This window comes from Adiantum capillus-veneris, chromosome 21, assembly GCF_014529385.1.
Source record: "Adiantum capillus-veneris isolate H3 chromosome 21, ASM1452938v2, whole genome shotgun sequence".
In the NCBI taxonomy this organism is placed as follows: Eukaryota; Viridiplantae; Streptophyta; class Polypodiopsida; order Polypodiales; family Pteridaceae; genus Adiantum; species Adiantum capillus-veneris.
Window position 1 is genome coordinate 78,886,373 of NC_140951.1, and position 27,688 is coordinate 78,914,060.

Consider the following 27,688-nt stretch of genomic DNA (forward strand, 5'->3'; position numbering starts at 1 on the left):
CTGCCGTCTCCTGCAAGGCTGAAGGTGCAAAAACGCTAGTTGATCTGGGCTTAATCTGCAAACTCTGCTGTGGGCTGAAACAGAAAACGCTAGGCTGATCTGCTACTAGTGGTCTACGGCAAGGATTTGCAACGGGAAGTTGCGATACGGCGAGGCTAAGGGCTGAAAACTGAAAACGCTGATCGCTGGGGCTGAAAACGCTGATTTCGTGATGCTGAAAACACTGGGCTGAGTTTGAGAAAATGCTAGAGCTCCTAAGGTGCTTCCTGACTATTGGGTGTCTGCCTCCTTGTGTCTCTGCTTCTTCTGCCCTCTATTGGTGCCCTAGGCCTTTTTATATAGCTGCAATAAACTGGGTCGAGCAGCTACACTTCAGCCCCCACGATTCTGGACAAAAATAATAAATCACTTATAACATAAATGACTCATTACAGGTGGTTCACACGTTGTTGCGACATTGGGTTCATGCGGTGGGAAATGCTCATGCTGGGTACTGGGTCATGATGCTAATGATCGTGGGTTGTGCAATCAGAGGGTATGCAGCTACTCTAAGTGCCTAGACATGCATGGCCCGCATACAGGCTCACAAGGGTGCCATAACACTTCTTAGGCTACCTAAACCTTAGATGTAGGAACAGCTTGTCCACATGCACAATTAATGCCATAAGTGAGAACACCTCCCAAGTTTCTCATGATCCTCCCATTGATGAGTCTCTCATGAAGTGTTATGGTCATGTGAATGGTCAACACATGGTGGTCTTGTTTGATTTTGGTAGTATGCATCATGTGATTAGTTACTCTCGTATCGAAAGAGCTCGCTTGGAGGTTCGCAAGACATCTCCTTTCGAGGTGTCGGGCTTTGCTCCCGGTATGGACTCTCTCATTACACGAGAGTGCCTTGATGTGTTGTTCATTGTTCAACAAGCGTCCTTCCGCAGAAAATTTGTAGTGTCTCCTCTTTCAGGATGTGATATGCTTCTTGGCATTCGATGGTTTCGTGAGCATAACCCTCTCATTGATTGGGCGGACAATACTCTCACTTTCAATGCCAAAAGTGACTCTCCCATTGTCATTCGTGGGGAGGAAGTTGTTCATTCTTCACCTCTAATTTCTAACGTGCAGGCGAAGCTTGAAAAGAAAAGGGAAAAGGAGACTCTCTCAGTCTTTTCTTCTCCAAAGCACGACACACATGGTTTGCATGATAAAGATGTGATTGTTCACAAGGATGATGGTTTAGTGGATGCTTTTTGTAGTGATGCTAACCTCGTTGCAGATACGATCAATCACGAAGAACCGATCTTGGCTCTTGCGTCGAGATCTAAGGAACCCACTCAGGAAGTATTGTGTGTCCGCATGATTAGTCAGCAGGCATTGTTCGAGTGTTTCATTCGTGACGGTTTCTTGTATTTTCGTCACCATCTTTACGTGTTCCCTTTTTATAGCCATGCCATATTGTTTGATGCGCATGATTCATTCATGAATGAGCACGGATGTGTGCATTTCTATCGAAAAGAACAAAAGTTTGCATTCAAGGAATTCACATTCCATGTCTCTTCCTTGGCATGGCAAAGTCTTAGGAAGAGCACAAGAAAGATTGACCATCAAGCATCGGCATTTCCATTGTGATTTGCCACAATTGATAGATTTAGATAAAAAAGACACGTTTCGATTCCATTTTTTGCGTGTATTTGGTGAACGGTTTGACACTCCGCCACTTTGTTCATCTGCATTGCATGCAAAGTCCTTTAGGAAGAATAGTCTTTTTCCAGTCACTCTACATGGAATGGGTATGTTCATGTTTTTGTGTTGGAATTGGTTTCATGAATTTTCCTCCTCAGAGATTCTTGAAGAAGGTGGACCTACGTCCATAGCCGAAGTTGGAACATTGAAGCAACCACAGATCCCTTTGTCGCTTTCGGCGCGTCTCAAAGAAGCAAGCATTGCAGACCTTTATGAAGTTCAAGTATCGCACGACCCACGCATCAGAGCGGGCCGGCGAAGAGTCCTCCTTAAGATTCCAGACATTGTTGGCGATCTCCTTTGATGCCATATAGTGCGGTACCAGTACCTCACTCTGAAAAGGAGGGGATGTCACGTGCACATCTAACCCTATGTGCATGTGGACAAGCTACTTCAAGTCCAGAGTTCATTTCATCTTAGGAAGTGTTCTGGCACCTTTGTGACCCTGTGCGCAGGCCGTGCATGTCCAGGCACTTAGAGTAGCTGCATATCCTCTGGTTGCACACAACATGATCATCAACATGACAGTCAGTAGCCATCATGAGCATTTTACAGTGCACAGAACCCATTTCCCCTATTTTAGCCATTTTTCACTTATTATTAATAAGTGACTTTGTTGGGAAACTGGGTAGGGCAAATTTGCTAAGTTAATATAAAAGAAACCTGGCAGTCACTCAGTAGAAGCAGAAGAAACCAAGAGAGCACACACAGAATCTGCAGCAGGCCCTCTAGTGTTTCTTGTAAGGTGCAGCGGAAGTGAATGTTGAACTTTGCTCAAGATGAGTGCTCCGAACTGTGCTCAAGGGTTCCTGTTACTTACGGAAGGGAGAGCCTTCCGTTCCTTTAGTGAGAGAGTGCAATGGACACAAACAAAGTGGATAAACATTGTGAATGAAGGTGCTGAGACTGAGAGATAGAGAGAGAAGAATACGACACCAGAATGTTGTCAAAATCTCCTCCGAAGGCCCCACTCTCTATGGCGAGAGCGGTCTACTATTGATTGCACAAATCTCTACAATGCTTGGACTTGCCGACGATGCCGCCGCCGACGAGACGGGCTGAAATCTGAAAATGCTAAGGGCTGAAATCTGCAAATCTTTAACTGCTGAATTCTGACTCTATGTCGATGATGATGTCGATGACGATGGTACGACGACGACGCGCTGAAAACGCAGATGCTGAAATTTGCGTTTTCCGGGATGAATCTGCAAACTGCGCTGGATCTGACCGTGCGGCGAGGATCTGCTGCGGGAAGGTGAGATCTGCGAGGTTCAGGACTTGTATTGCGGGTCCTAATTGCTGAAAACTAAAAACACTGGTCCTAGGGCTGATTCCGTCGGGAAGATCTTTAAGAGCGCTAAGGTGTCTTGCAGATGCAAAAACGCTAGGGCTGAAAATCTTCTGCTGCGGTGGAAATCTGCTAACTGCTGTAGAAACTGCTAACGCTAGGGTATCTGCTGTCTACCGTCGCCGGGAATCTGCAAGTGCAAAAACGTTGGCTGATCTGTGGCAAAAACTCTAGGCCTTCTGGTGAGAGAAAACGCCAGAGTTGTCGCGGGGGTTGGTCTTGCTTCTTCTACCAGAAAGTGCTAGCGCTAGGTTTCCGTATATACAAACTTAGTAAATTTGCCCTACCTAGTTTCCAACAAAAGTCACTTAATAAATTAGTGAAAAATGTCAAAAATAGGTCTATGCACTGTAAAAATGCTCCTGATGGGTTCTGGCTGAAATCTGATGATCATGCTGTGTGCAACCAAAGGATATGCATCTATTCTAAGTGTTTGGACATGCACGTTCTGTGAATAGACTCACAAAAGTGCCAGATCACTTTCTAATCTAGACTGACTTGACTAAACTGAACCCTGGTCATGGTGTAGCTTATCCACGTACACATAGGGTTGGATATATCACGTGACATCCCCTCCTTTTTAAAGTGAGGTACTGGTACCGAACTGTATGACGTCGAGGGAGATCGCCAATAGCATCCGGAATCCTGGAAAGGACTCTTCGCCGGCCCACTCTGATGTGTGGGTCGTGCGATACTTGAACTTCATAAAGGTTTGCAAAGCTTGCTTCTTTGGGCTGCGCCGAAAGTGACACAAAGTCATCTGTGGCTCCTTCAATGCTTCAAGTTCGTCTTTAGTCATGCATCTACCTTCTTCAAGAATCTCCGAGGCTGAAAATTCCTGAAACCACTTCCAACACAAAAACATGAACATACCCATTCCATGTAAAGTGACTGGAAAAAAACTATTCTTTCGAAAAACTGTGCATGCAATGCAGAGGAACAAAGTGACAGAGTGCCAAACCGTTCATCAAACACACGCAAACAATGAGATCGATTCTTGTGTTTCTGATCTAAATCAATCAACTGTGGCAAATCACAATGGAAATGCCTATGCTTCATGCTCAATCTTTCTTGTGCTCTTTCTACGATTGTGTCGTGCCAAGGAAGAGATATGGAATGTAACTTCCTTGAATGAATACTTTTCAGCTTTCCATGAGTAATCCGCATACATCCGTGCTCATTCATGAGTGAATAGTGCTCAACGTACAATATGTCATGCCTAGGAAAAGGGATCACATAAGGACTGTGACTAAAATATAGGAAAGCATCACGAATGAAACACTCGAACAATGCGTGCTGACTAATCATTCGAACACATAATACTTCCCGTGAGGGTTCTTTGGACCTATGCTCGAGAGCCAAGATTGGTTCTTCGTGATCGATCGAATCTTCCTGTGGGGGTTCTGTGGACCTTGACTTGAGAGCCAAGATTGGTTCTTTGTGATTGATCGAATCTGCAATGAGGTTAGCTTCACTAGAAAAAGTATCAACTAAACCATCATCCTTGTGAACAATCACAGCTTCTTCATGCAAATCATCATGCTTGTCATTATCATGCAATTCATCATGCTCGTCATTATCATTCAAATCATCATGCTTATCATTGTCATTCAAATCATCATGCTTATCATCATGCAAATCCTGTGTGTCATGCTTTGGAGAAGAAGAGACTGAGAGCTTCTCCTTTTCCCGAATCTCTTGCATCTTTGCCTACACTTGAGAAAAGAGTCGCAACATCTCTTGCATGTGTCGGTCATTCATTGCTTGTCTTGCTTTGTTCTCACGATCAAATGCTGCTTGTCTTTCTTTGTTCTCGCGATCAAAGCTTCTATTTCTTCGTTCATGCGATCCAACTTTGCTTCTCGTGCTTTGGCTTCGAAGCGTGCTTGCTCATGCTCACGCTCTATGGCTGCCATTCTTTCTTCGCCATTCTTTCTTCGTGTTCACGCTCTATTTTTGCTTTTTTCTTCGTGTTCACGCTCTATTTCTGCTTTTCTTTCTGCGGCCTCCAAGCGTGCTTGCTCGCGCTCACGCTCAAAGTCGGCCATTCTTTCGGCTTTTCTTGCTTCGCGTTCTAACTTCCTTTCCATAAACAACTGCTTCAACTCATCCATAGGAGTTAGTGCAATCCTTGGCGTAGATGGGGAAGGGGGAGGGTCGGAAAAACCTCCTGGTGGGGAAAATTCTTCTTCGCCTCTCTCATGCTCATCACCTCCAAGCGAAGTATCCATTCCGCTTCGAGTAACGACCATCCACTGAAGTCGTGGGTTCTTGTGGTCTTGGGTTCTTAAGTTCACGAGGAACTTGGGTTCTTGGGGGTCTTGGGTTCTTGGGTGCTTGAGGGTCTTGAGGTTCTTGGGTTCTTGAGTCTTGAGGTTCTTGAGGTTTTGGAGTCTTGAGGTTCTTCTTTCGCTTGCAATCTGTGTTAGGAAAGGATCTTCTCTTCACCCGAGTTTTGCTCTTTTCCGCGGGCGCACCCCTTGGCGGCCTTGCGCTTACACCAAGGTTACTTTTTCCCACCTCACGTCGATTGGCTGGCCGCTAAGTGCACGGTCCGCTCTCAATGAGTGAAAAGAGGCACAAGGGGAGGTTGGACAAGCCCTTCTTTCTTGGGTTTCGTGTCACTCTTCAAAAAGACGATTAGGAATTGACACGCCCAAGAGGACTTGGGTTACGTGCCACCGCAACAAGCAAAAACAAATTCTGTGGTTCTTTCCTTGAGTGATACAGAACACTGCTAAAGCTCTGATACCAATGTAAGGTGCTGCGGAAATGAATGTTGAACTTTGCTCAAGATGAGTGCTCCGAACTGTGCTCAAGGTTCCTTTTTACTTAGGGAAGGGAGAGCCTTCCGTTCCTTTAGTGAGAGAGTGCAATGGACACAAACAAAGTGAGTGGAGACTGTGAATGAAGGTGTATGAGACTAAGAGATAGAGAGAAGAATACGACATCAAAATGTTGTCAAACCCTCCTCCGAAGGCCCCACTCTCTATGGCGAGAGCGGTCTACTATTGATTGCACAAATCTCTACAATGCTTGGACTTGCCGACGATGTCGACGATGATGAGACGGGCTGGAATCTGAAAATGCTAAGGGATGAAATCTGCAAATCTTTATCTGCTGAATTCTGACTCTATGTCGGTGACGATGTCGATGACGAGGTATGAGGACGACGCGCTGAAAACGCAGATGCTGAAATTTGCATTTTCCGAGCTGAAACTGCAAATGACATGGGATCTGGCCGTGCGGCGAGGATCTGCTGCGGGAAGGTGAGATCTGCGAGGTTTGGGGGTTGTTCTGCGGTGAGTCTATGCTGAAAACTGAAAATGCTGATGCTGACTGAGGTCTTGTCGCGAAGATCTGCAAAAACGCTAGATTGAAAATGGTCTTGCTGTGGAGAATCTGCTAATGCTGGGGCTTCTGTTTGGTCTGTTGTCGCCAGGAATCTGCAAGAGCAAAAACGCTGGCTGATCTGGTCCAAAAACGCTAGCTTTCTGCTATGATGCAAAAACGCTAGGGCATCTTGGGGGTTCTGCTAAGAAGTTGCCTGTTGAGCGAGTGCTCCTGCTGCCTCTTCTGCCAAATAATGCTAGCGCTAGGTTTCTATTTATACAAACTTAGTAAATTTTCCCTACCTAGTTTCCAACAAAAGTCACTTAAAAATAATAAGTGAAAAATGTCAAAAATAGGGAAAATAGGTCTATGCATTGTAAAAATGCTATTGATGGGTTCTGACTGAAATCTGATGATCATGCTGTGTGTAACCAGAGGTTATGCATCTAATCTAAGTGTCTGGACATGCACGGCCTGCGAACAGACTCACAAAAGTGCCAGATCACTTTTTATTCTAGACTGACTTGACTGAACTGAGCCCTGGTCATGCTGTAGCTTATCCACGGACACATAGAGTTCGATGTGTCATGTGACAATTGAAATCTGCAAATCTTTAACTGCTGAATTCTGACTCTATGTCGATGACGATGTTGATGACGACGGTACGACGACGACATGCTGAAAACGTAGATGCTGAAATCTGCGTTTTCCGGGCTGAATGTGCAAGATGCGTCGGATCTGACCATGCGGCGAGGATCTGCTGCGAGAAGGTGAGATCTGCGAGGTTCGGGACTTGTACTGCGGGTTCTAACTGCTGAAAACTGAAAACACTGGTCCTAGGGCTGGTTCCGTCGCAAAGATCTCCAAAAATGCTGAGGTGTCTTGCAGATGCAAAAACGCTAGGGCTGAAAATCTTATGCTGCGGTGGAAATCTGCTAACTGTTGTAGAAACTGCTAACGCTAGGGGATTTGCTGCCTACTGTTCACTGGGAATTTGCAAGTGCAAAAACACTGGCTGATCTGGTGCAAAAACGCTAGGCCTTCTGGTGAGAGAAAACGCCAAAGTTGTCGCGGGGGTTGGTCTTGCTGAGAAGTTGCTTGTTGAGCAAGGTGCTCCTGTTGCCTCTTCTGCCAGAAAGTGCTAGCGCTAGGTTTATATATATACAAAGTTAGGAAATTTGCCCTGCCTAGTTTCCAACAAAAGTCACTTAATAAATAAGTGAAAATGTCAAAAATAGGGAAAGTAGGTCTATGCATTGTAAAAATGCTCCTGATGGGTTCTGACTGAAATCTGATGATCATGCTGTGTGCAACCAGAGGATATGCATCTATTCTAAGTGTCTGGACATGCACGGTCTGCGAACAGACTCACAAAAGTGCCAGATCACTTCCTAATCTAGACTGACTTGACTGAACTGAACCCTGTTCATGCTGTAGCTTGTCCACGTACACATAGGGTTGGATGTGTCACGTGACATTTCTCCTCAGCAAGAACCTCAGCAAGACCAGCGTTTTTTCATCAAGAACCATCGCCGTCGCCGCCAGATCTTTCAGCATTCAGCGTTTGCAAATCAGCCTACACCGCGTTTGCAGATCAGCACTTAGACCAGCGTTTTGACCAGCGTTTTGAACAAGCCAGCATCAGCGTTTTCTGTCAATCTAAACCAGCGTTTTCAGCAGGCTTAAACCTACGTTTTTTCAGCAGATGACTCGAGTGTTTTCAACGGGCTTAAAATAGCGTTTTTCAGCAGATGACTCCAGCATTTTCAGCCCTGAAGCATTAGCGTTTTCAGCCCAGATAGAGCATCATTTGCAGCCCTGAAGTTAGCGTTTTCAGCTAGCCGTCGTCCTCGTCGTCGTCGCTCTTGTCGTGGCCGTCGTCCCCGACTTAGATCAGCATTGCATCATAGCATCATGAACTTGCATCAACACCTATGTACCAGATTTGTGCAATCAATAGCATAGACTTCTCTCGCCATCGAGAGAGGGGCCCTTGGAGGAGGGTTTGACAACATTCTGGTGTCGTATTCTCTTCTCTCTATATCTCTAAGTCTGAGTACCTTCATTCAGAGTGTCTTCCACTCTGTTTGTGATCATTTGCACTCTCTCATTAAAGGAACGAGAGGCTCTCCCTTTCGTAAGTAAAAGGAACCCTTGAGCACAGTTCGGAGCACTCATCTTGAGCAAAGTTCAACATTCACTTCCGTTGCACCTTACACAAAGTCTTGGGTAGGGCAATTTTGAAACAAACTGCTGACGTGTCGACCTAGTGAAGAACGGAGCTACCGGCCGAGGGGCCTAAACCCTAAGAAGAACAAGTAACAGAAGAAGCGTCACAAAGTGATGACGTGGTTGCCCAAGAGCAGAAACCCTAACCCTAATTTATGCCAGAAACCTTAATTGCTGAAACCCTAATTCTGGAAACCCTAATCCTAAAACCTGCAAACCCTAATTTTGGTAACCCTAACCCTAAAATTGCAAAAACCCTAACCCTAAGGACAGCAGGGAGATTTCCGAATATTGCGTTGGCTGATGACGTGGCAGGCTATACGGATTTCCGTGATTTACGCTGGTAGCTTTTTGGCTTTGCTTTTAGACTATATGCTTTTAAGTTTGAAGGCTTTTCACTGTAATTGCTTTTTAGGCCAAGGGCCTTTAAATATGAGGCTAGGGTTCATTCTCTGGCATGCTTCCTGGAGAAGGTACAGAGTCTGGAGAACCGGCTTGTACTGTGTTGATGCAATATAAAGAAATACCGAAAGGGGCGCCAAGGTTTGGGGCCAATACTCTCTAGGGTGGAATTCCGCCACTCCGTGTCGCGTGTCGTCTCTCTCTCTCTCTCTCTCGCTCTCTCTCAATGCAGTTGTTATTGACGCTAAAAGTCTATTTCAGTCTGTTCTTTTGTATTTGCATGTGGTGCTCGTTTTGTGACAGTGGTATCAGAGCATCAAGCGTATGCTTTTCTCAAAGCATACCAATCCTACAAAAGAGCAGACAGAGCTGTTGGATTTTTATTTGAGGTATCTTCGCCCTTCAACCCGGACATATTAGCCACTCCCACTCTTACTTCATCGTGCATCGGGCGCGCTCCCGTCTTCACCGCTCATGTCTTACAGGGCATAAGCCATTAAGATCACTTGCAAAAGAAGGATCCGATATTTGTTTCAAGTCACTGTTTTTCTCAAAAGCAGTGCCATGCAGATGTTGATGTCTATAGGACCTAGGTACCAAGCCGCACACTCCAAGTACTTGGCAAGCTTTCAAGATTTTTTTTTTGTCCGAAGTTATATGGTTTCTGACATCTTCCTTCGGATTGCAACTTCTGTCAGAGTGGGGTATCCTGAAATGCTTGGCATGGAAACCCTAACAGTTTATAACTTGAAATTTTTCGACATCTCTCAGTAGACGTCTCTTCACGAGTAGATGACTTTGAAGGTCCAGTGCGATTGCTATTTTGGGACTACTATCACCGTCAAAGAAACACTGTTTGTCCAAGAGCTGATGGACCATGCTGTGCTCGGCTACGACCTCAAGGAAGGAACCTAACCCTAATTTTTGGTGCAGGTTTCAAGATGGAAAGTCAGTTGACTTTTCGAGCTCAACTGATGTCGAGATCGTTTTTTAAGTTTGAGTTCTGTTTGATCTTGTTTGGTGATCCTGTTTGGAATTTGTTTGAAATGGATGGTATCTGTTTTGAACCTGTTTTGGTGCCGATTTGAATTGTTTGACTCTGGTTTGATACTGGTTTCAATGATTGGTGATTTTACTCCTGGGTGGAGAAGTGAGAAATACTGTTTTGGTATTGTTTGAACCTCGGAACGACGCAGGCCGATGCCTGGGGAGCGTTCCGTCGTATGCTAGAAAACCTCCAAGCGACGCAGACTTTGGTTTGGGGAGCGTTTGGTTGTACAGTCCTTTGAGCTCATGGCCCGGACCGTTTTGCATTATTTGCGGGGGGAGTGACGAGGTAGTCGTTGAGTAGCTTCATACCGCAGACCGTTTGTCTCGGGGGAGTGCTCAGCGGCGCTGTTTGTTATGTCTTGTAACATGCATATGTAAGCATTTGTGTTACATTGTGATGTGCCAATTACTGAATATTCCTAATTGGATGAGATTGCCTGGGTATGTAATTTTAGTGCATCAAGACACCCGTGGAAGATCAGTACGGTCTGGGTGTGATGGCTAATTTTACTACGCAGGAATATCAAGAGTTCCGATCTGGACGAAAGGAGAAGCTAACTCCTTAATCAAAACAGCCGAAAGGAGAAGCTAACTCCTTAATAAAAAGAGCAAATTGATTGTCCCTCGGAATGTCCCTCGGAAATTTTTGAGCTAACTTGAGTTGTTTTGCAGATATGCTGTAATCGAGGACGATTACTCTCTTTCAAGAAGGGGAGATGTAACAAACTGTTGACGTGTCGACCTACTGAAGAACGGAGCTACCGGCCGAGGGGCCTAAACCCTAAGAAGAACAAGTAACAGAAGAAGTGTCACAAAGTGATGACGTGGTTGCCCGAGAGTAGAAACCCTAACCCTAATTTCTGCCAGAAACCCTAATTTTGAAAACCCTAACCCTAAAATCTGCAAACCCTAATTCTGGAAACCCTAACCCTAAAACTTGTAAACACTTATTCTAGAAACCCTAACCCTAAAACTTGCAAACCCTAATTTTGGAAACCCTAACCCTAAAACTACAGAAACCTTATTCCTAACCATAAGGGCAACAAGGAGATTTTCGAAAATTGCACTGGCTGATGACATGGCAGTTTGTACGGATTTTCGTGATTTACGTTGGCAGCTTTTTGGCTTTGCTTTTAGACCAGATGCTTATAAGTTTGAAGGCTTTTCACTGTAATGGCTTTTTAGGCCAAGGGCCTTTAAATATGAGGCTAGGGCTCATTCTTTGGCATGCTTCCTAGAGAAGGTGCAGAGTCTGGAGTACCGGCTTGTACTGTGTTGATGCGATATAAAGAAATACCGAAAGGGGCGCCAAGGTTTGTGGCCAATACTCTCTGGGGTGGAATTCTGCCACTCTGTGTCGCGTGTCGTCTCTCTCTCTCTCTCTCTCAATTCAGTTGTTATTGAAGTGCTAAAAGTTTGTTTCAGTCTGTTCTTTTCTATTGGCACGTGGTGCATGTCTTGTGACAAATTTACTGGGCTTGCTATATAAGCAACCCCTTGTTTCCATTGTATATATATTCAGTTATTCATTGCCAAGGTTGATTGGTTCAAGAGACTCTCTCTCTCTCTCTCTCTCTCTCTCTCTCTCTCTCTCTCTCTCTCTCTCTCTCTCGTGCTCACTGTAACAAACTGTTGACGTGTCAGCCTAAAGAATGGAGCCAACTTACAGATGCCGGCCGAGGGACCTAAACCCTAAGAAGAACAAGCAGTAGAAGAAGTGTCACAGAGTGAGGACGTGGTTGCCCGAGTGTAGAAAACCCTAACCCTAATTTCTGCCAGAACCCTAATTCTAAAAACCCTACCTGCTGAAACCCTAATTCTGGAAACCCTAACCCTAAAACCTGCAAACCCTAATTTCTGCAAGAAACCCTAATTGCTGCAAACCCTAACCCTAAAACCTGCAACCCTAATTTCTGCCAAAAACCCTAACCCTAACCCTAAGGCAGCAGACAAATTCCGACAATTGCGTTGACATGATGACGTGGCAGGCTATACGGATTTCCGTAAATTGCGCTGGCAGCTTTTGGCATTGCTTTTTTGGACCAAAAGCTTTTGAGTTTGAATGAAAGTTTTTCATGTAAACTACTTTTTGGACCAGAAGCTTTTGAGTTTCAAAGCTTTTCATGTAAACTGCTTTTTAGGCCAAGGGCCTTTAAATATGAGGCTAGGGCTCATTCTCTGGCATGCTTCCTGGAGAAGGTGCAGAGTCTGGAGTACCGGCTTGTACTTTGATGATGCAATATAAAGAAATACCGAAAGGGGCGCCAAGGTTTGGGGCCAATACTCTCTGGGGTGGAATTCCGCCACTCCGTGTCGCGTGTCGTCTCTCTCTCTCTCTCTCTCTCTCAGTTCAGTTGTTATTGAAGTGCTAAAAGTTTGTTCAGTCTGTTCTTTTCTATTGGCAGGTGGTGCCCGCCTTGTGACAGTGGTATCAGAGCATCAGGCGTGTGCTTTTCTTAAAGCATACCGGTCCTACAAAAGAGCAGACAGAGCTTTATTCGAGGATATCTTCGCTCTCCAACCCGGACTTATTAGCCACTCCCACCCTTACTTCATCGCGCATCGGGCGCGCTCCCGTCTTCACCGCAGTGTTTTACAGGGCATAAGCCAATTAAGAACCCAATACTTGGAATTCATGGATTCAGCAGAATATTTGCAGTTCCTGCTCAACGAACTCCACGACATTCTTTTGCGGCATCCTCAGCAGAATCTTCCAATGCTGCAAAGTTTTCAACAATTTTTGAACTTCATGTTACCTCCTCTGCTGCCCCAGGTGGTACCTCCTCCTCCGGCACCAGAAAGTACGAGCTTCTAACCGGCAACCTTCTCAGCAGTCTGTTCCAATCGGGGGAGTCTTCAGGAATATGGTGCAGCCATCTGACCCTGATCCAGTGCAACCGCCTTTGCCACAGCCATTGCCCCCACCTCCACCACCACCGCCACCAGGGTACAATGGTTGGAGCCCATATGGATACCCTTATTATCCATACTCGGCATATGCGCCTAACCAACCCAAAGATTTCAAGGATAGTGGCACGACAATCAAATTTTTCACTTTTTCTGGGGTGAAAGATCGCAAGAAAGCATTGCAGTTTCTACAGCAATTCGACAACATCTATGCTTTAGGGAACTATAAAGAAGAATCCAAGATTTCTCGAGCAGCGGGATTTCTTAAAGATAATGCTATGCAATGGTGGAGTTCAATCGCGACACAACCGCATGCTCCAAGGACCTGGCAAGCTTTCAAGACAGTTTTTGCACGTAGTTACATGACTTCTATGTTTGAAGTGCGGATTTTGGCAGAATGGGGCAACTTGAAAATGCTTGCCACTGAAACCATGGACGAATATAACCAAAGGTTTCTCGATGTGTACCTTCCGATGTCCTTCTTTAGATCTGTTCCCTTGGAGGCCCAATGCGAGCGATACACCATTGGACTACCATCACCATTGCAGGAATATTGTCTATCCAAGCAAGTCTCTACCATGCAAGAACTTATGGACCATGCCGCGGTCGGCTACAAACTGATGAAGGGAAAGCTAGAGTTTACCACAGAAGAATCTCCGGCCACTAACCACAACTCTCGGCAACAACGAACAAATTCTCGACAGTTTCGTGAAAATCAACCGCAAAGGCTTTGTTTGACGCCTCAACAACGAGACACCTTACTACAAGAAGGCCGATGCTTTGGATGCTTTCAAACAAGGCACAATCATTCTAATTGTCCCAAACGCACTGATAGACCAGAGGAGCCGACGCCCGCACCATCGGTCGACAGAACCCCGACACCACCTCCTGCCAAGAGAGCTAGACCCGCTATTGGACTAGTTCCTGATATTTATGGCATACGCCTTGAGAGTACAAACGAATTGTGTCGAGCATATGGCAAAGTCAATGGTTTCAAAGCCCTTATTTTCTCTGACCCCGGAGCTACAGAGAACTTTATCCATCCAGAATTCTTAAAGCAGATGCACTTTGATTATGATGGAGAGGGTGGAGAAATTGAAGCTGAGCTAGCCACAGGGCAAACTCAGAAAGTAGTACCGCTCATTGGTGCTCTTCCAGTGACTATTCAAGATTATCATGGAAAAGCTGATTTCCACATCATGAAGTTGGGCAATTGTGACGTTCTATTAGGCATGCCTTGGCATGACAAGAATGATGCGACTCTCCAAGTCCGGAACCGAACCATCACCGTGATGCAGAAGGACAAGCAAGTCGTCCTCAAAGTTCGGTTGTCCGAACAAAAGCCTGAATGAACTCTCTAGTTGTTTTATAGTTAGATACTTTTGAACTTTGTTTAAGAAAGTATTGTTTGAAACTTTGTTTGAAATGGATGGTATCTGTTTTGAACCTGTTTTGGTGCCGATTTGAATTGTTTGACTCTGGTTTGATACTGGTTTCAATGATTGGTGATTTTACTCCCGGGTGGAGAAGTGGTAAATACTGTTTTGGTATTGTTTAAACCTCCGTACGACGCAGGCCGATGCCTGGGGAGCGTTTGGTTGTATGCTTGTAAAATAATTGTTGTTGTGACTCCCGGCCCGGACCTGGATGGTTATGCGGGAGGAGTATTAAGAAGTCTGAGCAGTGGTTACTCTCAGCACCTCCAAACGACGCAGGCTGCGGTCTAGGGGGCGTTTGGTTGTAAAAGGCCTCTATATCTCCCGGCCCGGACCTTTTTAGGTTATGCGGGAGGAGTGATGAGGGAGTCGTTGAATATCTCCCGGCCTGGACCTTGCTAGGTTATGCGGGAGGAGTGTTCATCGGCGGCTTTATGTTTCTATGTCTTGTAACATGCATATGTGAGCATTTGTGTTGCATTGTGATGTGCCAACCACTCAATATTCCTAATTGGATGAGATTGCCTGGGTATGTAATTTTAGTGCATCAAGACACCCGAGGAAGATCAGTACGGTCTGGGTGTGATGGCTAATTTTACTACGCCGGAATATCAAGAGTTCCGATCTGGACGAAAGGAGAAGCTAACTCCTTGATCAAAATAGATGATAGGAGCAGCTAACTCCTTGATCAAAAGAGCAGAAAGGAGAAGCTAACTCCTTAATAAAAAGAGCAAATTGATTGTCCCTCGGAATGTCCCTCGGAAATTTTTGAACTAACTTGAGTTGTTTTGCAGATATGTTGTAATCGCAGACGATTACTCTCTTTCAAGAAGGGGAGATGTAACAAACTGCTGACGTGTCAAAGCCTAAAGAATGGAGCCAACTTACAAATGCCGGCCGAGGGGCCTAAACCCTAAGAAGAACAAGAAGTAGAAGAAGTGTCACAGAGTGAGGACGTGGTTGCCCGAGTGCAGAAAACCCTAACCCTAATTTCTGCCAAAAACCCTAATTCTGAAAACCCTAACTGCTGAAACCCTAATTCTGGAAACCCTAACCCTAAAACCTGCAAACCCTAATTTCTGCAAGAAACCCTAATTGCTGCAAACCCTAACGCTAAAACTTGCAATCCTAATTTCTGCCAAAAACCCTAACCCTAACCCTAAGGCAGCAGACAAATTCCGACAATTGCACTGACATGATGACGTGGCAGGTTGTACAGATTTCCGTAAATTGCGCTGGCAGCTTTTGGCATTGCTTTTTGGACCAGAAGCTTTTGAGTTTGAATGAAAGTTTTTCATGTAAACTACTTTTTGGACCAGAGGCTTTTGAGTTTCAAAGCTTTTCATGTAAACTGCTTTTTAGGCCAAGGGCCTTTAAATATGAGGCTAGGGCTCATTCTCTGGCATGCTTCCTGGAGAAGGTGGAGAGTCTGGAGTACCGGCTTGTACTTTGATGATGCAATATAAAGAAATACCGAAAGGGGCGCCAAGGTTTGGGGCCAATACTCTCTGGGGTGGAATTCCGGCACTCCGTGTCGCGTGTCGTCTCTCTCTCTCTCTCTCTCTCTCAGTTCAGTTGTTATTGAAGTGCTAAAAGTTTGTTCAGTCTGTTCTTTTCTATTGGCACGTGGTGCCCACCTTGTGACACTCACTCCCCTTAGTCTCTACCCTTCCGCATCGTCGACTTTGACAGCTAACAAGGAAGAAGATTCCCTTTAAATAGGGAACGAGCTAACAAGCTACATTTGACAAGTTGAAATACCTATTAAGCCATGGTGCTATTTTGAAAGTACCACACTTAAGGAAACCATTTGAGGTTCACTATGATGCTTCAGGTGATTGCATCGGTGTAGTGCTTAACGAAGAAGCTCATGCAGTGGCTTATGAGAGTAGATGGCTCAAAGATGCAGAGCTGCATGCCTCAGTCTACAAGAAGGATGTCACGTGACACATCTAACCCTCTGTGTACGTGGACAAGCTACTTCATGACAAGGGTTCAGTTCAGTTCAGTCAGTCTAGAATAGGAAGTGATCTGGCACTTTTGTGAGTGTGTTCGCAGACCGTGCATGTTGAGACACTTACAGTAGATGCATATCCTCTGGTTGCACACAGTATGTTCATCAAATTTCAGTCAGAACCCATGAGGAGCATTTTTCCAGTGCATAGACCTATTTTCGCTATTTTTGACATTTTTCACTTATTATTTTTAAGTGACTTTTGTTGGGAACTAGGTAGGGCAAATTTCTTAAGTTTGTATATATAGAAACCTAGCGCTAGCACTTTCTGGTAGAAGAGGCAGTAGGAACTTCGCGTTCAACAGACACCTTCTCAACAAGACCCCCCACTGGCGGTAAACCTTGCGTTTTCAGCCACAGACCCAAGATCAACTGATCGTTTTTCATCAAGGACAGCCTGGAGTTAGCAGAGACAACAGATCAACCCTAGCGTTAGCAGTTTGTAACAACAGGAGGCTAGCGTTTTTGCAGTAGAACACAGTTTCAGCCTAGCGTTTTTGGATCAGCATAGCAATTCAGCGTTTCGCAGTTCCATCACGACAAGATCCACAGTAGCATCAACGTTTTCAGTTTTCAGCAGTCAGACATCGCAGAACAAGTCCCAAACCTCGCAGATCTCACCTTCCCGCAGCAAATCCTCGCCACACGGTTAGATCCAGCGTAGTTTGCATATTCAGCCCGGAAAACGCAGATTTCAGCATCTGCGTTTTCAGCGCGTCGTCGTTGCATCGTCGTCATCGACATAGAGTCAGAATTCAACAGATAAAGATTTGCAGATTTCAGCCCTTAGCGTTTTCAGATTTCAGCCCGTCTCGTCTCGTCCTCATCGTCATCGACAAGTCCAAAGCGTTGTAGAAATTTGTGCAATCAATAGTGGACTGCTCTCACCATAGAGAGTGGGGCCTTCGGAGGAGGGTTTGACAACATTCTGGTGTCGTATTCTCTTCTCTCTCTATCTCTCAGACTCATGCACCTTCATTCAGAGTGTTCACCACTTTGTTTGTGTCCATTGCACTCTCTCACTAAAGGAACGGAAGGCTCTCCCTTTCGTAAGTAAAAGGAACCTTGAGCACAGTTCGGAGCACTCATCTTGATCAAACTTCCAACATTCACTTCCCTGCACCTAACATTGGTATCAGAGCTTTGGTAGTGTTTTGTATCACTCAAGGAAAGAACCACAGAATTTTTTTGCTTGTTGCGGTCACACGTAACCCAAGTCCTCTTGGGCGTGTCGATTCCTGATCGTGTTTGTGAAGAGTGACAGGAAACCCAAGAAAGAAGGGATTGTCAAGCCTCCCCTTGTTTCTCTTTTCACTCATTGAGAGCGGACTGTGCACTTAGCGGCCTGCTAATTGACGTGAGGTGGGAAAAAGCAACCTTGGTGTGAGCGCAAGGTTGCCAAGGGGTGCGCCTGCGGAAAAGAGCAGAAGAGAAGATCCTTCTCTAACACAGATTGGAAGCGAAAGAAGAACCGCAAGAACCTCAAGACCCTCAAGAATCCCAAGAACCCAAGTTCCTCGTGAACTTAAGAACCCAAGATCACAAGAATCCACAAGAACCCAAGACTTCAGTGGATGGTCATCACTCAAAGCGGAATGGATACTTTGCTTGGAGGTGATGAGCATGAGAGAGGAGAAGAAGAGTTTTCCCCACCAGGATGTTTTTCTGACCCTCCCCCTTCCTCATCTACGCCAAGGATTGCACTAACTCCTATGGAGGCTTTCGACAAGATGATGATGGACAGGAAGTTAGAAAGCGACGAAATAATGGCAGCCATAGTGCGTAAGTACCAAGACAGAATGGCAGCCATAGCGCGTGAGCGCGACGAAAGAGAAGCAATATTGATCGCGAGAACAAAGAGAGACAAGGAAAATTTGATCACGAGAACAAAGCAAGAATGCAAGAGATATTGCGGCTCTTTTCTCAAGTTCAGGCACAGATGCAAGAGATTCGGGAAAAGGAGACTCTCTCAGTCTCTTCTTTTCCAAAGCATGACACACAGGATTTGCATGATGAGATAAGCATGATGATTTGAATGATAATGATGAGCATGATGATTTGAATGATAGTGATAAGCATGATGATTTGCATGATCAAGATGTGATTTCTCACAAGCATGATGATTTGCATAAAGATGATGTGATTGTTCACAAGGATGATGGTTTAGTTGATACTTTTTCTAGTGAAGCTAACCTTATTGCAGATTCGATCAATCACAAAGAACCAATCTTGGCTCTCGAGTCGAGGTCCACAGAACCGCCACAGGAAGATTCGATCAAACAGGAAGAACCGATCTGGGCTCTCGAGCCTAGGTCCAAAGAACCCTCACAGGAAGCACTATGTGTTCGAATGATTAGTCAATACGCATTGTACAAGTGTTTCATTCGTGATCGTTTCTTGTATTTTAGTCAGCGCCTTTATGTGATCCCTTTTCCTAGGCATGACATATTGTACGTTGAGCACGATTCACTCATGGATGAGCACGGATGTATGCGGATTACTCATGAAAAGATGAAATGTTTGCATTCAAGGAAGTCACATTCCATGTCTCTTCCTTGGCATGATATAGTCGTAGAAAGAGCACAAGAAGAAGTGAGCACCAAGCATGGGCATTTCCGTTGTGAATTGCCACAGTTGATTGATTTAGATCAGAAAGACAAGATTCGATCTCATTGTTTGCGTGTGTCTGGTGAATGGTTTGGCACTCTGTCTCTTGTTTCATCTACATTGCATTCACAGTCTTTTAGGAAGATTATATTTTTTCCATTCACTTTACATGAAATGGGTATGTTCATGTTTTTGTGTTGGAAGTGGTTTTAGGAATTTTTAGCCTTGGAGATTCTTGAAGAAGGTAGACGCATGACTAAAGACGAAGTTGAAGCATTGAAGGAGCCCCAGAAGACTTTGTGTCGCTTTCGGCACGGCCCAAAGAAGCAAGCGTTGCAGACCTTTATGAAGTTCAAGTATCGCATGACCCACGCATTAGAGTTGGCTGGCGAAGGTCCTTTCCAGGATTCCCGACACTGTTGGCGATCTCCGTCGACGCCATACAGTTCGGTACCGGTACCTCACTTTGAAAAGGAGGGGATGTCACGTGACACATCTAACCCTATGTGTACGTGGACAAGCTACTTCATGACAAGGGTTCAGTTCAGTTCAGTCAGTCTAGAATAGGAAGTGATCTGGCACTTTTGTGAGTGTGTTCGCAGACCGTGCATGTTGAGACACTTACAGTAGATGCATATCCTCTGGTTGCACACAGTATGTTCATCAAATTTCAGTCAAAACCCATGAGGAGCATTTTTCTAGTGCATAGACCTATTTTCGCTATTTTTGACATTTTTCACTTATTATTTTTAAGTGACTTTTGTTGGGAACTAGGTAGGGCAAATTTCTTAAGTTTGTATATATAGAAACCTAGCGCTGGCACTTTCTGGTAGCAGAGGCAGCAGGAACTTCGCGTTCAATAGGCACCTTCCCAACAAGGCCCCCCACCGGCGGTAAACCTTGCGTTTTCAGCCACAGACCCAAGATCAGCCCAACGTTTTTCATGAAGGATAGCCTGGAGTTAGCAGAGACAACAGATCAGCCCTAGTGTTAGCAGTTTGCAACATTAGGAGGCTAGCGTTTTTGTAGCAGAACACAGTGTCAGCCTAGCGTTTTTGGATCAGCATAGCAATTCAGCGTTTTGCAGTTCCATCGCGACAAGATCCACAGTAGCATCAACGTTTTCAGTTTTCAGCAGTCAGACATCGCAGAACAAGTCCCAAACCTCGCAGATCCCACCTTCCCGCAGCAGTTTTCAGCAGTCAGACATCGCAGAACAAGTCCCAAACCTCGCAGATCTCACCTTCCCGCAGCAGATCCTTGCCGCACGGTCAGATCCAGCGTAGTTTGTATATTCAGCCCGGAAAACACAGATTTCAGCATGTGCGTTTTCAACGCGTCGTTGTTGCATCGTCGTCAATCGCCGTCGTCATCGACATAGAGTCAGAATGCAGCAGATAAAGATTTGTAGATTTCAGCCCTTAGCGTTTTCAGATTTCAGCCCGTCTCGTCGTCGGCAAGTCCAAAGCATTGTAGAGATTTGTGCAATCAATAGTAGACCGCTCTTGCCGTAGAGAGTGGGGCCTTCGGAGGAGGGTTTGACAACATTCTGGTGTCGTATTCTCTTCTCTCTCTATCTCTCAGACTCATGAACCTTCATTCACAGTGTTCACCACTTTGTTTGTGTCCATTGCACTCTCTCACTAAAGGAACGGAAGGCTCTCCCTTCCGTAAGTAAAAGGAACCTTGAGCACAGTTCGGAGCACTCATCTTGAGCAAAGTTCAACATTCACTTCCGTTGCACCTTACAAAGGAACTTATGACTGTGATTCACGCCTGGAAGCATTATCTTCTAGGAGCAGATTTGGTGATTAATACAGATGATCAGAGTCTGCAGTATTTTCTTACACGATAGAAAACTATTTAAGAAGCAGGGCAAACTTCCTGTCCATGTTCCAATTCGAGATCCTCCATACGGCTGGAAGTAAAAACGTGGTTGCGGACGCATTGTCTTGACGGCCGAGGTTGAATACAATCACTTCTATATATCACCAAGAACTGGAATCACTTCTCGACCTGTATCTAGACGGCTCAAACTTCTCCATTTGGAGAAAGCTACAGATCAGAGAGAATGAGTATCCCTTTTGAATTCGGGATGCTTACCTCTACCACCACTAAGCAGTTTGTGTGGTGACACTATTGAGGAAGATAAATATGGATGAAGCACACGCTTCGCATATGCCAGTCACTAGGATATTCTCCTTACAACCTTGGCATTGGAACGGTATTTCTTTTGCCAAACCTAAAAGCAAACATCGATCAACATGGTAGGGAATGCTTAGTTTGTTAAACGTGAAGTAGGATCAACATAAGACTCCTTGGTTACTCCAACCTTTGTCCATGCCTGATCAACCTTGGAAGAGTATTCCCATGGATTTTAGAATGGATCTCCCTATGACTCAGACTGAAATGATTCCATCGTGGATAGATTTAGTTAGCAAGCTCAGTTTATTCGAGTTAAGAAAACGATCAAAGCAGATCATATGGCTAGGGTTTTTCTAGCACAGATTTCAAGCATCATGGAATGCCAAAGTCGATTGTGATTGATCGAGATCTTTCCATGCAAGAAATTTTTGGCGTGTCTTGTTTGATAACCTTGGTACAAAGTTGAAATCTTCTTTTGCATATCATCCCCAAACGGAAGGCAGAGTAAGATTGCCAACTCTATAGTGCTGGATATGTTGAAATTTAATGTTTCTGATCGAGAGTCCGATTGGGAAAAGTATTTACCTCTTGTCGAGTAGGTGTATAACAACACCGTAAATTTCTCTACAGGGAAAGCTCCTCTTGAGATCCTTTATGGTAAGCCTTTGCTTCCACCGATCCTTTTAACTAAGGATAAGTTGCAGCATTCGAGATATGGACATTGCCTATGGGCAAGTCAAGGGAGCAAGTTTTTGCTCTTAGGAAAAACATAGGAAAGCTACAAATAAGCACAAAAGAAATGTAGATTTGATAGTCGGTCAATTGGTCTTACTCAAGTTTGAGAAGGCGAGACCGAAGAAACAAGCGACGCATAAGGGGAAGGTGGTTAAACTTTCCAACAACCACTAAGGGTGTTGGCATGGGTCCAATGTAGTGGCACTATTCAATATTGGCCTACATTGAAGCATATATATATGATGTTCGTAGCTTTTTTGGATTATGATTTTACTATGGGCAGTTCACTAGCTGTTTTTCGGAGATTGCTTCGTCGTTGTTGAAACTGTTGAGGGCACCACGTGCCAACTGAAAGGACGAATCTAGAATAGACTTGAGCACCTCAACACAACTTGAAATTGAGAGAGTGGTTTTCCACACGCTAGACATGGAGTTGCGGAATTCAACTCTTAGATGCAATGGCCCCAAAACTATGGTGTCCCTTTTGGTATTTCTTCTATAATGATCTTCAACAGAGAGTACAACCTCAAGGAGGAGCACTCTGAGATCTACAACTACCAGACTGTAAAGAACTGTCCCCAAGGTTTCTTATTTAAAGGCCACTAGGCAAAAAGCCTCAGATAGACATTGCTATCCAAAAGCATCTGTCAAAATAGCTCACTTAAAAACATCTACTACTCGTGGCAGAATTGCCACGTTAGCACCCTAAATTCGCGCAGTGAGTTGCACGGGATGTTTCCATGTCATCATTTGCGTTCTTTTCTCTCCTCTGGTTAGAGTTGCCATGTTATGACTTTTGTGAACCCCCCCCCCGGCGGCCACCTTCCTCTTGTTGAAGAGGAGTAATCGCTCGCGATAACACCTACAAAAGGTCAATCCGATTCTTGAGCGGACACTGCCTTTATGTATACATTCCAATGAGCATCAATACAAGGCAGTACATTCTCTAGTTTGCATTACACCATATAGTTCCACAATTAGATTTCTATCTAGCCATCTCATCCTTGTCAGATCTGGCGATATCCAAGCATAGTGAATCTCAAGGTTGTACCGTACGTACGTACGGATGACATCCGTACGGTACGTCCGTACAATACGGATCCGTACCGTACGGATTGCATTCGTACGGTGCAATAATTTTTTTTTTAAATTTTGGGCAACGTGTGCGGCGTCCATTGGAGTGATATGGTAGCGTTTTATTTTTTGGGCAAAACTCTTTACAAGAGAGTGTGCGCTTCTATAAAAGTTGCAGAGCAGGTGCAGAGCAGGTGTGTGAGCGCCTTTCTTGCGAAGAAAACACTATGCCTCGCGAAGCCAACCCCCTTTGGAACATTCACACTAATGTCATTGAGATTGTGAAGACTCCAGGGCAATCCGGATCAGGTACACGACGTTGGCAATGCAAGTAGTATTGTGGGATGCAGAAGACCAGTACGGTCACTCGTGTCGTCGGGCACTTGACGGGAATAGGATTTACAGCCAATTGTGGAGCATGCAAGAAGGTGCCGCCTGCTGTAAAAGATCAACTGATTGTAGAAAAATTTCCAGCAATGGCAGGAGGAAACAAAGGTAGGGGAAAACAATCTACGCAAGGTGCTCTTCATGATGCCCTTCTCGGAGACCTTGGGGACATGGACACTCAAGATCAAACGGTGGGAAGTAGTGAACCTAGTGCACAGGCTCAGTCTAACAGGAAGAGGGCTCGTGTCATGCAAGATGTTGAGGATGTGTTTTCTGAGGATGTTAATGATACGGAGGATGTCACAGGGCCTCGGGAGATCACCTTGCCCTCGCGTGTGCATACTCAATCTTGGATCAAGGAGCGACAAAAGGTGGCGGAGATGGAGATTGCTCGCACTCTTATTGAGTGCAACATCTCCTTCACTGTTTGGAGGACTGACCAATGGAAAAGGATGGTGAAGGCTATTGCTCAGGTTGGTCCCACAGATACATGGACTGGCTTAGAGTACAAGAAAATGCGCACGACAAGGCTTGATGACAGGGCTTTGGTTCCAGTGAAGGCAGGATGGAAACAATTTGGGTGCACAATCATTTCAGATGGTTGGAGTGACATACGTCGACGACACATCATCAACATTCTTTTGTCATCTTGCCTTGGCACTTACTTTTTGCGAGCTGTGGATGCAGGGAAGGCAGGGGAACGTATCACAGGTCAGTGCATTTACACGCACATTCGGGAGGCCATTAAAGACATTGGCGCAGAGAATGTGGTACAGGTTGTCACTGATAATGCATCAAATTGCAAAGCAATGGGTGACTTGATTTCAGCAGAGTTTCCATCCATAGTTTGGACCCCTTGTGCTGCACATTGCCTTGATTTACTCATGGAGGGGATAGGGAAACTCCCTTGGGTGCTGCCTATTGTGTCTAATGCAACAAAGATCACCACTTTCTTCCGCAAGAAGCACCAAGCACTTGCCATCTTCAGGAGCCACAGCCAGTTGGATATGGTACGGCCTTCAAAAACCAGGTTTGCCTATATGTATTTGGTGCTCCATAGGCTCTTCAAGCTAAGGGATTCCCTGATGCAAATAGTGGTGGATCCCAAATGGAGAGACATGCACAATTCCCAGCAGGAGAACACTAAGTACATCCAGAGGCGTGGACAGAGGTGCAATCTCTCACAGTGGCTTTGCAGCCTGTTCACGTGTTGCTGCGTGTCACGGATATGGAGGGGTCCACACTGGGGCTGGTTTTCCATCTGTTCTTGCAGATGAAGAGCCACATTGCAGAGTGTCCTTCTTTGTCTCAACAGCGGTATGTTTCCTTGATTGCATCATTGACAATTGTTGGCAATTGTTTTTTTTAGGTAGCTCGGAGCTGCTACACTGAGATGCTTCTTTTTTGATGGCTGTGTGTAGACGAGATGACATACTGGCTATTGTGGAGAGTTGGTGGACGTTCATGAGCTGTCCTATACATGGAATGGCTGCATGTCTCCATCCTCTCTACAAAAAGCCAGAACTATTCCATGATAGAGATTTGCTTGCACTGCGCGATTCATACATCTCGTTGAGGTATGACGAGGACACACAACTGGAGATTGATGCTGAGATGACGAGCTTCATCAACAGCTTAGGTCCTTCCTTTGTGCGGCCAGTGGCATTGAGCAGGAGGCCACCAAGTTTCCTTTGACTTGGTGGCAGAGCTATGGGAGACAGGGTCTTCCCAAGCTTACGGATCTTGCATTACGCCTACTTTCGCAGGTAAATACTAAACCTAAACCATTGCCACTTTTGCAGGTAAATACTAAACCCTAAATCATTGTAATTTCCCAATTGAAGGATTGCTTTGCGGGTGCTTGTGAGCGCAACTGGAGTGCCTACTCATTGATGCACACCAAAATACGCAATAGGCTAAGCACTGCACAACTAGAGAGGTTGGTTTACTGTAGAGCCAACATGAAGCTTGTGCGAGCCTACCATGCTTTGGGGACACCAAAGCAGGTAATATTAAATATGTGGTTTTGTTAACTCGTCGATTTTACTTATGATGATATGATCGAACTCTTTGTAACGTACGTTCGGTTTTTTCTATGAGCAGGTAGATCCCACGCAGGTTAAGATGGTGCCTGATCCCACTATAGAGAACATTGAGCAGCAGACGAGAGATGAGCAAGAGGAGATTACTTCATAGAGAGTTGGAGAGTGTGGATCGGCGTGTGACTAGATCGCGAGCACCGGCATACAGCATTCCACTCCTAGAGCGAGCTCCAGATCTAGATATTGCACGACGTGAGAGCATTTGCAAAGGAAAGCTTCCTGTCCGCAAAGCACGAGGCCGTGCAAATGAGGCTGTTCGTCTCATTCACGCCACAGAGGAGGAGGATCTTGAGGATGTTGCAGAGCAGCCACAGGTGTCTATGGTTGTGGAGCCAGAGTACGACGACGAGGGCAATGTTTTGTCACATGGAGACATTCTCTTCTCTGCAGAGAGCTCATCTTCATCCGATGATGAGTTCTAGGCTAGTTGTCTTGGGAGAGAGAGACTTGAGTCTCTTGACTGAGGACTCCATTGGGTTTTTTCTAGTATTATTCATGCTATGTATTAGTTTTAACTTTTGGCATTTGCACCTTGCTAGTTTATAAGCTTTTGTAGTTGGCATCAGACATTGGTCATGATTGCTATGTCATTCTCATTGGTCATGATTGCTATGTCATTCTCATTGGTCATGATTGATATGCCATTTTTATGCCGGGATGATTGTAGTGTTGAGTTTTGTATTTGCAGTATTTTAATCATCATTAGTCAATCTTTGGATCTTCACTCTTGTCTGATCATTGATGTACATTGTCTCTTACCTTACAATGCTATGTTGCTTTTGAGATTATGGTATCGAGTCTGTCATACTATTACTGAAATCTGGTATTGTGTCCCATGTTCATATCATGGACCATGGTAGGTCACTTGATTTATGTTTAATGCAAGTAGGCCTTTTCATTTAGCCATATAGATTGATAGTTTATATATTTGTAGGCTTCATTTGTGAACTTTCAAATGTTTTTCCTAATTTTTAAGGGTTTTACCAATAGGGCGTATTTTTACGTACCTTAAACCTCAATCCATATAGGACTGCGTACCTTACGTACCGAATACGTACAGTATTTTACGTTTGGTTCCACCTTGATAGTGATGTTAGTCATCAAACCCAATGTCAGGTGCAACAGAATTGTTTAAGGATTTAGCTCGGATCTAGTACTCTGCACAAACCAAGGGACACTTTACTTCGCTTGAAATAATTGAACTGAACTGAAAGAAAAAGAGACACAAGAGAGCAAGTACTTTCTTTATTCTTGCACAATGTTGATACAATGACTAGATGCTGAGATGCTAATGCTAATGGGTGCTGATGCTATTGATGCTGGGTACTACTAATGTACTGATGGTACTGTGGGTACTGTGGTGCTGAGAGGTTCCATGTCGACGATGATGATGGGTATTGTTGGGTCTATGTCGACGACGAGGTACTAATGGGTCTATGCCGACAACGACGCGACGAGGTATTGATGGGTCTATGTCGACGATGATGATGTCGACGATGAGGTACTGATGGGTCTATGTCGACGAGGACGATGTCGGCGACGAGGTACCGATGGGTCTATGTCGACGACGACGACGAGGTTCTATGGATCTATGTCGACGATGATGATGGTGACGACGAGGTTCTTGATGGGTCTGTGGATCCTTATGCAGGAGCCATGGTACAAGGGGTACTAGGTGCTGAGGTACTGTGTCGACGACGACGACAACGCTAAGGCTGAATGCCGGAATTTGTTAGCGATGTCGATGGCAAGGGACTGCAACCAATGACGAGGCTAGGCTGAAATCTGCAAGTGCTTCAAGCTGAAAACGCTGGCTGTTTTGGCTGAAAAACGCTGATCATGAAGGCTGAAAACGCTGATGGAGAGCCTGAGGAAACGGTGGCTGACCTAGGCTGGAAACGCCATGGAGATCAGGCTGAAAGCGCTGGCTGCCTTCTGCTGCCTCCTCTGCTGATTCTAGCCCCCAATGGCTGCCATTTACAGGTGACAAAGGCTGGGCCAAGCAGGCCTTAAGGAGACCCGACGACCATGCTGAAAATAGGCTGAAATCCCTTATTAAAAAATAAGGTGCTAAGAGGTGGTTCACGCGGTACAACACCTATGCTGAAATGACTGAACTGTGCAAGAAGGGTTTGCAACTATGACCGGCCTGGACATGCACGTCCTGCTAGAGGCTCAC

The 27,688-nt window shown here is 45.1% G+C and overlaps 1 protein-coding gene and 1 pseudogene across 3 annotated transcripts in view; both read left to right on the plus strand.

Annotated features, from left to right (window-relative positions):
- LOC147431202 (craniofacial development-like protein) overlaps positions 1 to 27,688 on the plus strand; it is a 109,468-nt gene that overhangs the window by 22,526 nt on the left and 59,254 nt on the right. The window lies entirely within an intron of this gene.
- On the plus strand, positions 25,369 to 25,931 carry LOC147431203 (uncharacterized; annotated as a pseudogene).